The sequence below is a fragment of the Stigmatopora nigra genome, chromosome 20 (assembly GCF_051989575.1).
Source record: "Stigmatopora nigra isolate UIUO_SnigA chromosome 20, RoL_Snig_1.1, whole genome shotgun sequence".
In the NCBI taxonomy this organism is placed as follows: domain Eukaryota; kingdom Metazoa; phylum Chordata; class Actinopteri; order Syngnathiformes; family Syngnathidae; genus Stigmatopora; species Stigmatopora nigra.
In genome coordinates this window covers 5,213,785-5,227,866 of record NC_135527.1, presented here as the reverse complement: position 1 = coordinate 5,227,866, position 14,082 = coordinate 5,213,785, and the positions used below count along the sequence as shown (strand labels likewise).

Here is a 14,082-nt window from a genome sequence, read left to right as displayed (position 1 = left end):
GTAGCTTGTTAATTGGGCTGTTGGAGCGCATCTGTGGCCACAGACGGAGCAGGAACACATTGTTCTACAGTCTGGGTTAATAAGTATTCTTTTAAGCTTTCCCTTTGGGAAAATGTTCGACCACATCCTGAGCAGGAAGATGTTTTTTCGCCAGTGTGGGTTCTTGTGTGACCTTCTAAGTGGTGCTTTAGAGAAAAGGCTTTTCAACAGTGTGGGTTCCTATGTTTTTTAATCTTTTCTTGTGTGCGAATGTTTGACCACAAACTGAACACGAAAACGGTTTTTCACCAGTGTGGGTTCTTGTGTGTATTTGTAAATCATGCTTTTGAGAAAAGGCTTTATCACAAATTGAACACGAAAATGGTTTTCCACCAGTGTGGGTTCTTGTGTGTCTTTTTAGATTTCCCCTCTCAGTAAATGTTTTACCACAAACTGAGCATGAAAATGGTTTCTCACCCGTGAGGGTTCTTGCGTGGAAGCTTGTTTTGTGTATGAACGCTTGACCGCAAACTGAACAAGAAAATGGTTTTTCACCAGTGTGGGTTCTTAAATAGGTTTTTAAGCTTTCCTTGTGTGTGAATTGTCGACTACAAACTGAACACGAAAATGGCTTTTCACCTGTGTGTGTTCTTGTGTGGCTTTTTAAGGATTGCTGTTGAGAAAAGGCATGGCCACAAATTGAGCACGAAAATGTTTTTTCACCAGTGTGGGTTCTTGCATGTGATCTTAAGCTCTTTTTGTTTGTGAACGCTTGTCCGCAAACTTAACAAGAAAATGTTTTTTCACCAGTGAGGCTTCTTGTGTTTTTTTAAATTTCCCTTGTCATTAAATGTTTTACCACAAACTGAGCATGAAAATGTTTTTTCATCAGTGTGGGTGCTTATGTGGGCTTTTAAGCTTGTCATTTGTGTGAATCTTTGACCACAAACTGAACACGACAATGGTTTTTCACCAGTGTGTTCTCACATGACTATTTAAGTGTCCCTTCTGTGTGAATGCATGACCACAAACTGAGCAAGAAACTGGTTTTTCACCAGTGTGGTTACTTGCGAGAGATTTTAAGCTTTTTTTGTGTGTGAACACTTGACCGCAAACTGAACAAGAAAATGGTTTTTCACCAGTGTGGGTTCTTGTGTGTGCTTGTAAATCTTGCTTGTGAGAAAAGGCACTACTGCAATTTGGATACAAAAATGTTTTTTCACCAGTGTGGGTTCTTGTGTGTCTGTTTAAATTTCCCTTCTCAGTAATTTTTTTACCACAAACTGAGCATGCAATTGGTTTTTCGCCAGTGTGGGTTCTTGTGTGTATTTTAAATCTTCCCTTGTGTGTAAATATTTTACCACAAACTGTACATGATAAGGATTTCTCCCCAGTGTAGATCCTCATATGTCTTTTCAAATGAGACTTTTTCCCAAAAGTTTTTCCACACTGAAAGCATTTGCAAAGTTTGTCGCCCCTGGGATTTTTCTTGATATCTTCGACATCACAATTTTCAAAAAGCAAAAGTTGTTGTCATCTGATAAAGGAGCAATTAAATTTTCTGCTCGCTATCCTTCTATTGAGCTGCCACTCAGAAGCTCCGCCCCTCTGTTGCTCACACCCAGATCATCTTCACTCTTGAAAGGCTCACTAGTTGACCATTTGACACAGTCCTCATTTTTGATTGGAGGTTGCTCTTCTCTTTTGAACTGTTCAGGGAACTCTGGCTCCTCCTCTATAATTTGAGGCCAAGTTGAGGCCTTTCCAGGCTCCACCCCTGCGCTAGCCACACCCAGATCATCCCATTTCATGGCCTCACCAGGTGACCAGGTGATATCATGTTCCTCCTTTTGGATTGGAAGTTGATCTTCTCTCATTTGTTGTTGAGGGAACTCTGACTCCTCTTCTTTGATTTGGGGGGGGGGGCTCTTTAAAGCCAAAAAACGTTTGCCCATCATTTTCCCTGAAACCTGCAAAGACAAAAAGTTCATATGCATCAGGACATGTACTGTATTTTCACGACTATTAAGCGTGTCCTGTTTTTTGCCGCAATGTCAATAACTAGTGCTATTGCTGTATTTTAGACACACAAAGGCCGGTTCTTCTTCTTCTTTTTCTTCTTCTTCTTCTTCTTCTTCTTCTTCTTCTTCTTCTTCTTCTTCTTCTTCTTCTTCTTCTTCTTCTTCTTCTTCTTCCTCAATTGGTTTTACGGTTGTTGGCAGACAACGTACTGTAGCAGTATCACCCTCTACTGTCTCAGTACCTCAAATTGCCAGGTTCTCAATTCAGATTTTATACAGAAGGGGCGATGATGTTAAATTTGGTCTCTTAATACCACAGCGTGAAGAGAGAAGCTCGAAGTCCAATTCGAATCTAGCTAGCCGTGACACTAAACGAAAAGCTACATTACAGATTGCCCCGTCTTTTTCTGTTTGGTGTAATTTAGAAAGTTTTAACAGGGCAGAGGTCAAATTTTGTGATTTGTTTTTTTTCTTTGACCTTTTCTTCATCATACATCTTCCAATGGTGAGTCAGGTGACGTTTAAATCTAGGTTCGTCACCTGTCAACAAGTCTTGGTCCTTCTTCAATTCCTTTTTCACAGGTTCCGGAAGACCCTCGACAACAGCTGTTCTGAACAAGGTTTCACTCTCATATATACCAGATGGATGGCGGCCGTGCTTTCTATCCAGTTTTTAACACATTGTTCATTCTGCACCGGACCTCCAGCTCCATCGGTGTGTGGAAACACGGTTGGGGCCGAATCATGAGGTCTTGGGGAGGCATTTTTAATTACCTGGGTCAATGGAATTTCATGAGGATGTCTAGTAGTTCCTGCCTCTTCTTCTATCATTCGTATCTGATGTTGAGTGCAGGAAGCTGACATGGCCTGTCTCAGGTCACCAAGCGCACAATTCTGTCCACTCATTAAGGCCAAGAATTTCTTGAGCCATGGACTTCCTCCCCTAGCCAGAGGAGGGAGTTGTTCAATCAATGACGCCACATCTCTAAGAACAAGAGGGTCATATGTATCGCTTTTTTGTCAAATTGTGTTGTGTTTTGTTGTCATTCATTTGAAAAAGAAAAAAACTTGAGACCATACAAATTTGCTTGTCACAACACATCTAAATATAGGTGTCTAGTCAGAAGCTTCCCATACTGGGAGTTCGAACCCAGGCCTCCTGGGTCAATAGCAGGAATCCTGACCACTAGACCATATGGGATATCTCATGGGAAGCAGATCCAGATCATTTAGGAGCAAGAAGCATGGATGATAGACTCAATAAATAACCACATCATTAGCAACAAACATCTACTTTGTAAGAACCGTGAAAGGCTTTTGGCGACCAATTGGCATTTTTTTCCAGAGTGTACAGAGGTCCAATATTTCTGAATCCATACATTTAATTCACAGGGATTTGTTTCTGGAAATTATAGAAGTTCAAAAGTTTGAACTTTCCCATACTGGGAGTTGAACCCGGACCACCTGGGTGAAAACCAGGAATCCTGACCACTAGACCATATGGGATACGTCATGCAAAGCTGATCCAGATCGAGTAGAAGCATGTAGTTTGGATGATAGACTAATCAAATTTCATTGGGACCTCGGTACTTCGCGGTTCATCCATCGCGGCTTCAGAGCTTCCCGTTTTTTTAATGAAAAAATAAATAAATAATGAAAAATATTAAATCAAAATTAGATATTACATTATTTTACAAAATTTGAGAATACATATTCAATTAGAATTAGTAATTCCATCATTTTACAAATTTTTAAAACAGAAGGAATGCACGTATGCGCAAAGCATCACGGGCATAAATGCAAGCTGATTGGCCAGCTGAATACTCACTCAACTACTCGACTCCCCATTGGCCCATTCACTACAGTAGCCCAAGCTTCTCCTGATGCCCATTCTCAGTCCACGCTTATCTTGTGCTATACAGTACGTTTCTCGCCAAGTTAAGCGTAAAAGTTTTGTAAAGCCCTTAGTGATGCCTCCCAAACGCTCTTTAAACAATTAACGAAAAAGTGAGTTTATTGGACAGGTTGAGACCAGGAAATAGCTACGCGAGCGTAGCCTGACAATCTGGTCAAACTGACCACCTTTACACCTCCGCTCAACACGGAAATTTCTGACACGTCTTTACTGTCTCTCTGATGATCTCAGCTTGGCCTCAGAAGACGAGTACTCAACTGCCAACTTCCATTTCTTAACAGCACCTCTCCTCGCTGCCTTCTTCCTGGTTTGTAATGTTTGGATTTAAGAGGCTCAGAATTTAGTGAGCAGGTCATCTGAACTGCAATCCCAGCGGTGCCTATGAATATTGCACCCTGCATTTTCATACTGCTTGAAACACGGAGAAATAATCACAGTAATTAGTTGTTGTCCTCAATCCAACTTTTACTGTAATCCCCAACATGCAATCATTAATAACTTAATCACTTTAGCTTGTCACACCATGAGTCATTTGGCAATCCAAGTTGGTTGCATTGTTCATCAATCAGTCGAAATAGCTCAGTTGGGAGAGCATTAGACTGAAGATCTAAAGGTCCCTGGTTCAAGCCCGGGTTTCGGCAGCCCATTGGGCTAGGCAAATGTGTCCTACATCAACTGTTTCCTTGTAAGCAATGAGTTGTTTTGCAGTCATGTTTGACTCTTGTCACCAACATGGTCTAAATTCGCTCAGATAAGTAATGATGGAGAGCATTCCCCTGATCGACCTTGGTCTTCGTCAGTCCATTGGACTCTCTAAACAAGACCAATATCAGTCAATGCTCCAGTTTCAATATTGTACTAGTAAGCCATCAGTAAATTTGCAGTCCAAGTTGGTTGTTAATCATAATAATCAGCCAAAGTAGCTCAGATGGGTGAGTGAAGGACTGAGGATGTAACGATACCTGGTTTACCTCCGGCTTTGGCAACACATTGGACTTTACAAACCAAGCCTAATTCAGTAGGCAGTCAGTTTGAAATTGGCTTCCTTGTAAGCCATGAGTGGTTTTGCAGTCAAGTTTGATTCTTGTCACCTCCATGACCAAAATTGGCTCAGATAGAGAATGTTGAAAATTTACGACAATATGCGAGTAATCACAAAGGTTGAGCGGATAGCAACCCTGCTGCATCAGCATCTTCTTAAGTGCTCTAGGTCTGCATTCTAGGGTAAAGGTCCAGTAACCAGTCCTTGGAATGAGGACTGGGTGACTGGTTACGACCCCGAGTTCTCTTTGGACAATTTGAAGAATGATTTAATACAACAATGAATAAATACACACATATATAATAGTATTACAGAATAAACCCCACAATAAGAATTTCTTTTCTCATATTTAGATGTAATTTTTGATTGTTTTCAATTTTTTTACCTGTCTTTTTCATTTGTTTTTTAACTGAGACTGAATTTTCTTTTTGGTGAGAACATGCTCTCAAATATGTGTATGAAACTAGAATGCAATTAAACACTTGTTGTTAGTATTTAAATAGATGACAAAAAGAAAAATGGAATGAAATAAAAAGGAATTTTCCTATTTGACTATTTTCTGTTCTTTTTTCACAATGATTTTTAGGCCTGACCATGTTTTACTGTATTACTTCCGCCTTCATCAAAATGTCAAGGCATTTGCGGGACGTGTTTCAGAAAAATGATTAATTTTTTATCAGATTCCGATCTTGTGAAAATGATGCGATTAGGCCCGATTTCCGATAAATTTCTATCGGAATTTTGATCAGAAGAATATGAAGTGAGAAAAGGTAACTTTTGCAGAGTTAATCATTTTCAAGAACATTTTTTCACAGCAATGGTAACACTTGGAAGTGGGGTAGTTTGCTTCTACAAAAAATGAACTGTTGTCAGTAGCAGAGAATGGATTCGATCTATTGACCCCCAGCTATGGGCCCAGCACGCTCCCGCTGCGCCACTCTGCTTCTTCCACCTTCTAACATCAAATCGAAGCACACATACTGAGGAATCGTGGGTTTTCTCACCTGCTGACGGAGCTCCCGAAGACCACCAGCGCAATAACCTCGGTCTCGGCCTGGGAATGTCATGAGTTAGTCCTGCTATTCACAGGGTCGTCCATTATGTATTTAAAAATGTCCATTCTAATCAAAAACTCGGTACGAGAAATTCAGCACCAGTATTTACAAAACAATACACCATGTTGAATTTAAACTAATAATACCCCACCAACGAGTCATTACCTTATCGTGGTGGTGAAGTTCTTGAGTCCCGGTGGTGGGGTTAATCAGTCCCAGTGAACTTTGGAGCAATGTTGCCCGGGGCCTTGTAGCCCTGGTAGGCTTACCCATAGCCAACTGGTCTGTTGTGTGGGATTAGACGAAGAATGGCTCAGAGGATCTCTTATGATGAGCAACATTATTGGACGAAATCTTCCCTCGCCTGGACGCGGTTAGGAAGAGCCTGAGCGTAAGGTTGAGAAATCCTGGCTCGACATAGTTTGGCTCTTGAGTTGCCCGCTGGACAAAAGGGTTGCATCCCTCCATCTTTGGGTGGGGGGACGGCATCTGATTGTTGTTTTTGTGCATGCACAAAACAGCAGTTCAGAGTACCTACTCCTTTTGGAGTCCTTTGGGGGACTCACTTGTTCTGCTGGGGGACTTCAATGTTGATGTGAAACCTGGGGGAGTGATTGGGAAGAACGTCCCCCTTGATCGAAATTTGAGTGATGTTCTATTGTTGGATATCGGCGCTCGTATATTATATATACGAGCGCCGATATCCAACAATATTATATATGTATATTTATATCGTATATATTACTTCCGCCTTCATCAAAATGTCAAGGCATTTGCGGGACGTGTTTCAGAAAAATGATTAGTTTTTTGTCAGATTCCGATCTTGTGAAAATGATGCGATCAGGTCTGATTCCCGATCAATTTCTATCGGAATTTTGATCAGAAGAATATGAAGTGAGAAAAGGTAACTTTTGCAGAATCAATAATTTTCAAGAACATTATTTCACACCAATGGTAACACTTGGAAGTGGGGTAGTTTGCTTCTACAAAACAACAACTGATGTTAGTAGCAGAGAATGGTTTCGATCCATTGACCTCTGGGTTATGGGCCCAGCACGCTGCCGCTGCGCCACTCTGCTTCTTCAATCTTCAGCTATCAAATCAAAGCACATATACTGAGGAATCGTGGGTATTCTCACCTGCTGACGGAGCTCCTGTGGACCACCAGCGCAAGAACCTCGGTCTCGGCCGGGGACTGTCATGAGTTAGTCCTGCTATTCACAGAGTCATCCATTATGCCTTTAAAAATTTCCATTCCAATGAAAAACTCGGTACGAGACATTCGGCGCCAGGATTTACAAAACAATATACCATGTTGTATTTAAGTTTATAATACCCCACCGACGAGTCGTTACCTTATCTTGGTGGTGGGGTTTGTGTGTCCCGGTGGTGGGGTTAATCAGCCCCAGTGATCCTTGGAGCAATGTTTTTCGGGGCCTTGTAGCCCTGGTAGGCTTACCCATGGCCAACTGGTCTGATGTGAGGGATTAGACGAAGAATGGCTCAAAGGACCTCTTATGATGGGCAACATTATTGGATGAAATCTTCCCTCACCCGGACGCGGTTAGGAAAAGAGCCTAAGCGTAAGGTTGAGAAATCCCGGCTCGACATAGTTTGGCTCTGGAGTTGCCCGCGGGACAAAATGGTTGCGTCCCTCCATCTTAGCATCTTAGCTACCTGATTGTTAATTGTGTGCATGCACAAAACAGCAGTTCAGAATACCCCTTTTGGAGTCCTTGGAGGGTGTGCTGGAGAGTGCTCCTTAGGGGGACTCCCTTGTTCTGCTGGGGGACTTCAATGTTGATGTGAGAACTGGAGGGGGTGATTGGGAAGAACGTCCCCCCCTTGATCGAAACCCGAGTGGTGTTCTATTGTTGGATTTCTGCGCTCGTATTGGATTGACAATAATGAACACCATGTTCAAGCATAAGGGTGTCCATATGTGCATTTGGCACCAGGACACCCGCATGTCTTGAATATTTGGGTAAAGAGAGGGATGGAGCTCTCAACCAATCACAACTTGGTGGTGGGTTTGCTCAGATGCCAGTGCAACCCGGGAGACTTAAACGTTTCGTTCCCCTATTAGAAGGACATTCAATTCCCACTCGCCGCTCCCCACTCGACCTCATCCGTTCAAGCTCTCCGCTCGCCCGTCCATCCCCGCATCTCCATGCCGATTGGCCCAACAGTCGCACCCGAGCCAATGCCAGCAGATTGCTGTTCATCTCATTTAGGCAGAGCATGGCGCTGTAAATGCCAAAGTCGTGGGTTAGACCGCTCAACAGGCACGGCCTCTCTAGAACACAGTTGTCAAAGAGGCAGCCCGGGGAACATATCTGGCCTTCTGCATCATTTTGTACCGTTTGACACCCTTGCCCTAGAGTAAGTTAAGATTGCCTAAAATTATTCATTTTGCCGTAACGTAACAGTTTAGCGAGCTGACATTTGCAATTGCGGTCATCACACTAAAATCATGGCCATTTTGCACATGGCTGATTAGCTCAGTTGGTCAGAGTGAGGTGCTAATCATGCCAAGGTTGTGGGTTTAACCTCCATATGGGCCTTGACAACTCCAAAGTCAATTGAAATGATCTAGTCCAACTTCTTTTGCCTTAACATAAGTGTTTAGCTAGTTGACGTGTTGCATTTGCGTCATTATGAAAATACCTGGGCTGTGCAGCACCTGGCCTGTTAACTCAGTTGGTCAGTGTGTGGTGCTAATAATGCCAAACTCGTGGGTTCAACCCCCACATGGGCCATGACCATTTTGTTGTTTCCTCAGTTTCTGTGATCTGGTAATTTCTCTGCTCCACAAGGAAGGAGATGCCACTCTGGATGTGAATCATCTCAGTGACGGAATACTAGCTTGGTTCGTTCCCACCACATTTCTGTTCTTCCAAAATTGTTTTGAAATTAAACTTGTCTTCATACTCAAGCGGGCAGAACCGTGTTTCTCAACTTTGCTTATCCTCCAATGAGGACGCCTGTAGAAAATCACAATATGGTTATCTTAATAGTCGTCACAAGTGCAACATTCTCTAACTAAAAATGTAAAAACTCTTAAATTCGAATCAACAAAATGCAGTACCAGAGTTGTTTATCTGTCTGGTAAGGTGACTGAGCTACCTTGCTAATGCTAGTGGGCTAACATTTTGAACCTTAGCTTTTCATAATAATTGCTAGCAAGCACGAACATGAGATGAGACACAATTGGTATATGTTCTATCAATATTACAACACATCACAAAATATTTATAGATGAGGATTGTGGGTTCGCCTCAAGCTCTGCCTATTACCCGACCGAGAAACTTCTTAAAGTAATTGACTGGCAGCCCACTGACATCCCAGGACTGACTTATTCCAAAATGCACGACTCTTATCAGACTAACTAAAAAGGTTAGCTAATATCTATATATTTAAACAACTGCAAACATTGTAGGGCATGCATTTGTAACGTTTATAGAAAAATTTAATTTGAGAAAATGCACACTGGTAGTACGCTTGTGACACCTTTCTGATATGTGGTAAGATTAACTATGTTTTTATAATATCGAAAATCCACAAGAACTCAAACAGGTGAAAAACATGTATCATGCTCAGTCCTTGGTCAAAAATTCAGTTGCCAAAACACCTTAAAATCACACGAAAGGACCCAGGCAGGTTAAACATATGTTCTTTGTCAGTTTATAGTTAAACGTTCACTTGGAAGGCCAATGTAAAGCATCACAGAACTAATCCACGCACAAGAAAAATAATCACAAGAACACCTTTAAAAAACACAAGATCTCATAATGGTAAAACGAAAAAATTCTTCCTGCTCGATTTTTAAAGTAACATTAGCTATTAGCTAAATTGACAGTTTAAATTCGACATGGTAGGTTGATTTTGTTAAATGTGCCGCCGATCATCTCATATTTGTTGTTTTTCATTGAAATGGAAGTTTTTAACTGCAAAATGGATGAACTCACCATGGATAAGACAGTCCACAGTCGAGACCTCAGGAGCTCCGGCAGCAGTTGGGAATTGTCACGTGCCTCTGTATGTCTGCTTGGATTAGTCTGATTGATTAGATTTGTGAGTCAACTTGTCACATGACAGATGAGAGGAAGCAGAGTGGCGCAGCGGAAGTGTGCGGGGTCCATAACTCACCGGTCAATGGATCAATACCATTCTCTGCTGCTTACAATCATTTCTAATTTTCAGAAGCAAAATACCTCACATTCAAGTTTTGCAGCAGCTGTGAAAAACTGATCTTGACAATCATTAATTCTCAAAATTAATAACTCACTTCACATTCTTCTTAAGGATGCCCACCGATCAAAAATCGTATCAGAATTTAACGAAAATCGGGCCCAATGCGTCATTTTCAGAGTATTGTAATCGAATAAAAACAAGATTTTTTGATTTACTGAATTTATATTTGGGATGGCACGGTGGTGGAGGTGGCCTCACAGCTCTGGGGTTCTGGGTTCAAGAACAGGTCGGTCCACCTGTGTGGAGTTAGGATGTTCTCCAAAAGCCTGGGTGGGTTTCCTCCGGGTACTCCGGTCTCCTCCTACATTCCAAAAACTTGCATGCTAGGCTGATTGGGCATTCTAAATTACCACTAGGTGTGAGTTTCATTAGCTGCCATTGACAGGGAGAGATGTCCAATCTATTTTGACTGCAAATTGGATTGGATGCCTATCATCAATGGGAGTGAAATAGGATTACTTGTTCTGGCAGTTAATGAGTTAAGATAGCAAGTAATAAAATTACCCATAAGGGTGAGACTAAAATGATCTGACACATTTGCAGGTTTTAAAAAAATGTAAATAAAGTCAAGAAATATGTTGGGGTTATTCTGGGATGCTTTTATATGTGTGCATTTAATTATTTTTGTATGATAGCTTCTTCAATGTCTGATGAGAACTCGGGATCGTAGCAAGTCACAAGTAGTGAGTCGCGTTCCAAGGACTGTTTAATGGACCTTTACCCAAGGAATGCACACTTAGAAGGAAGCTTAAAAAGAAAAAAAAGAAAAATGAAAATCAGACATAGGCATTGTCGTCATCATTGACTTGACAAAAAGCCTAGTAGTCATTATCCCCAGCAAAGCGTATGACGAAATTGGATAGTGCTCCTCCACAAGTTCGTCTTCCCAGGAAAGACCCATTAATGACATATTCATACTTGTTAGCTCTCCGCCTCCTTGAGCGCCATCAATCCGGCGACTGCAGGTTGCCTCACCGATGCCAACAAGAATAAGATGGATCACTTACCTCTCACTGTCTTCTTACTTACCCTCCCTCAGTCAGCCTGTAGAAGGCAGATCCATGCCAAACGACCTTCCTGTTACTTCACTGCGACTTAATTTCATAGAAGGGATTTGTGTTGCCGTCACGTCTCGTGTTGCTGCAGGTTCAAAGTCCTGATGGCTGTTGGGAAAACGTTGTCCTAGAGCCTGTTTGTCCGTGCTTTGTAGGACTTGTAGCGTCTGCCAGATGGAAGCAACTGGAACAGGCCGTGTACAGGATGGTATGTGTCCCCAACAATGATCCCGGCTCTGCTGAGGTACCGGGGGTTGGCAATGTCTTCCAGTGATGGCAGAGAGAAGCCGACAATCTTCTGGGCAGTGTTAATCACCCTCTGCAAGGCTTTTTTGTTTGCTGCCGTGCTTCCGGCATACCACAATGTAATGCAGTAGGCCAGGATGCTCTCCACAGTGGCTCTGTAGAAGGTTGCCAGAAGTTTGGTGTCCAATTTGTTCCTCCTCAGTAACCTGAGAAAGTAGAGTCGTTTCTGGGCCTTCTTCACTACCACTGTGGTGTTTGTAGACCAGGAGAGCCTATCCGTGACATGGACTCCCAGAAATTTGAAGGACTGGACCCTGTCTACACATATTCCGTTAATGAGGAGTGGGCCAGGTCTGTGCTGTGCTTGCGAAAGTCCAGGATTATTTCTTTAGTCTTTGTGGTATTTAGTGTAAGATTGTTCGCCGAGCACCAAAGAGACAGTTTGTCGACCGCCTCTCTGTAAGCCGACTCATCCCCACCTGAGATGAGTCCGATCATAGTGGTGTCATCGGCAAATTTGATGATGGAGTTTGACTGGTGGGCTGGTGTGCAGTCGTATGTGTACAGGGAGTACAGAAGAGGACTCAGTACACAGCCTTGTGGTGGGCCAGTGCTCAGTGTAATGGAGGAAGAGAGGTGTGGACCCATTCTAGCAGTTTGTGGTCGGCCAGTCAAGAAGTTCTTTATCCAGCAGCAGATTGAGGAGGATAGTCCAAGGTGGGAGAATTTGTCCTTCACAATGTCCCGCTTAATGGTGTTAAAGGCTGAGCTATAGTCAATGAAAAGCATCCTCACATGAATCCCCTGGTGCTCTAGGTTGCTCAGTGCTGTGTGTAGAGCCACGGCGATAGCATCCCCAGTGGACCTGTTTTCTTTATACGCAAACTGGTGAGGGTCAACTGAGGGGGGGATTGTAAAAAGATGCTGATGCAGGCAGCATAATCACTATCCAAGTAACCTTCGTGATTACTCGCATATTGTCCTAAATCATGACGCTCTTTTGGCTTCTTTATGGCATTAATTTGTGAAATGAAGGCTTGTTTGTTCAATTCCAATGGAGTTTTGTTTTCAGTTTCCACTTAATTGTTATTATTGAATACTGAATAATGATATGATTATTGCAGGTAATTATTTTGCTTACGCAGTTCGATTTAATCAATAACTTTTTAATTGTTTTGATTTATGGCCTAAAGGGGCAGGAAAAATTACCGCACGGTAGAATTATTCGTGACGAGGACTCTCTTGCAAGTTGATCACCACCATATATAATTGAATCAGATGTCCCCCTTTTTTGTATTATAATTAAATTAAAGTATATTTATTGATGAACCTATCATTTTGGTCTTAAGAGCCTTCGAGGTCAATACGCCGAAACGGGAACCCAGGTGCTACAGATCGATGTCTGGTGTGCACAGCGTCTACAACACTTTCTGCGGGCAGGATATTCTACGGGAGCGCTTGGACTCTTGTCGGTTGAAGACTAATCCGAATGGAGGGCGACATCTGATGACATCCCTGGTGAGTCCACATATGGGACAATAACCATGAGAAAAAAAAAGTGTCACTTAAAGAGCACATCTGGCTCGTTGGTCTGGTGGTATGATTCTTGCTTATGGTGCGAGAGGTCCTGGGTCCAACTCTCAATTGAGTTCATGCTTTGTTGAATTGTGATCTATTGTGGGGGTTAATATGTCACATGAGAAAAAATAAGTGTCTTGGCATGGTCATGCCAGGCTATTTGGTCTAGTGGTATGATTCTTGCTTTGGTTGCGAGTAGTCCTGGGCTCAACATCCCTGGACTACCCCTTATTTTGTAAAATTGTGATCTATTAAGGGGGTTGATACGTCACATACTTCACCTGAGAAAAACAAGTGTCACTACTTGTGCACCCCTGGCTTGTTGGTCTAGTGGTAAGATTTTTGCTTTGGTGAGAGAAGTCATGGGTACAACTCACGGACTAGCCCCTATTTTGTAAAATTGTGATCTATTACCTAAGAAAAAAGTGTCCCTATGCAGGCGTCCTAGACTTTTTGGTCTAATGGTATGATGCTTGCTTGGGATGTGAGAGGTCCTGGGTCCAACTCCCAGATGACCCCTTGCTTTGTTCAATTGCGATTTATTGTGGGGGTTGATATGTCACCTACTTCACCTGAGAAAATAAGTTTCAATATTTGGGCCTGCCAGGCTCGTTGGTCTAGTGGTATGATTCTCGCTTTGGGTGCGAGAGGTCCCGGGTGCAACTCCCGGACGAGCCCTTGCTTTGTTGGATTGTGATCTATTATGGCGGTTGACATGTCACGTTTGCCACCTTAGAAAAAAAGTGTCCCTGTAGGAAAACCCCTGGCTCATTGGTCTAGTGGTATGAATCTTCTTAAGGGTGCTATGGGTCCTGGGCCCAACCCCCAGATGAGTTCTTGCTTTGTCAAATTGTGATCCATGATGGGATGATATGGGACATTAGCCATCTGAGAAAAAAAGTGTCACTGAATGAGCACATTTGGCTCGCTGGTGTAT

At 42.6% G+C, this 14,082-nt stretch overlaps 3 non-coding genes across 3 annotated transcripts; 2 read left to right on the top strand and 1 right to left on the bottom strand.

Moving 5' to 3' along the window:
- Nucleotides 1-3,434: 3,434 nt before the first annotated feature.
- On the bottom strand, nucleotides 3,435-3,506 carry trnae-uuc (transfer RNA glutamic acid (anticodon UUC)). Its single transcript has one exon. It is a non-coding gene; the product is annotated as a tRNA-Glu (tRNA).
- A 977-nt stretch (nucleotides 3,507-4,483) lies between these two features.
- On the top strand, nucleotides 4,484-4,556 carry trnaf-gaa (transfer RNA phenylalanine (anticodon GAA)). The gene has a single exon. It is a non-coding gene; the product is annotated as a tRNA-Phe (tRNA).
- A 9,195-nt stretch (nucleotides 4,557-13,751) lies between these two features.
- On the top strand, nucleotides 13,752-13,823 carry trnap-ugg (transfer RNA proline (anticodon UGG)). Its single transcript has one exon. It is a non-coding gene; the product is annotated as a tRNA-Pro (tRNA).
- Nucleotides 13,824-14,082: the final 259 nt, after the last annotated feature.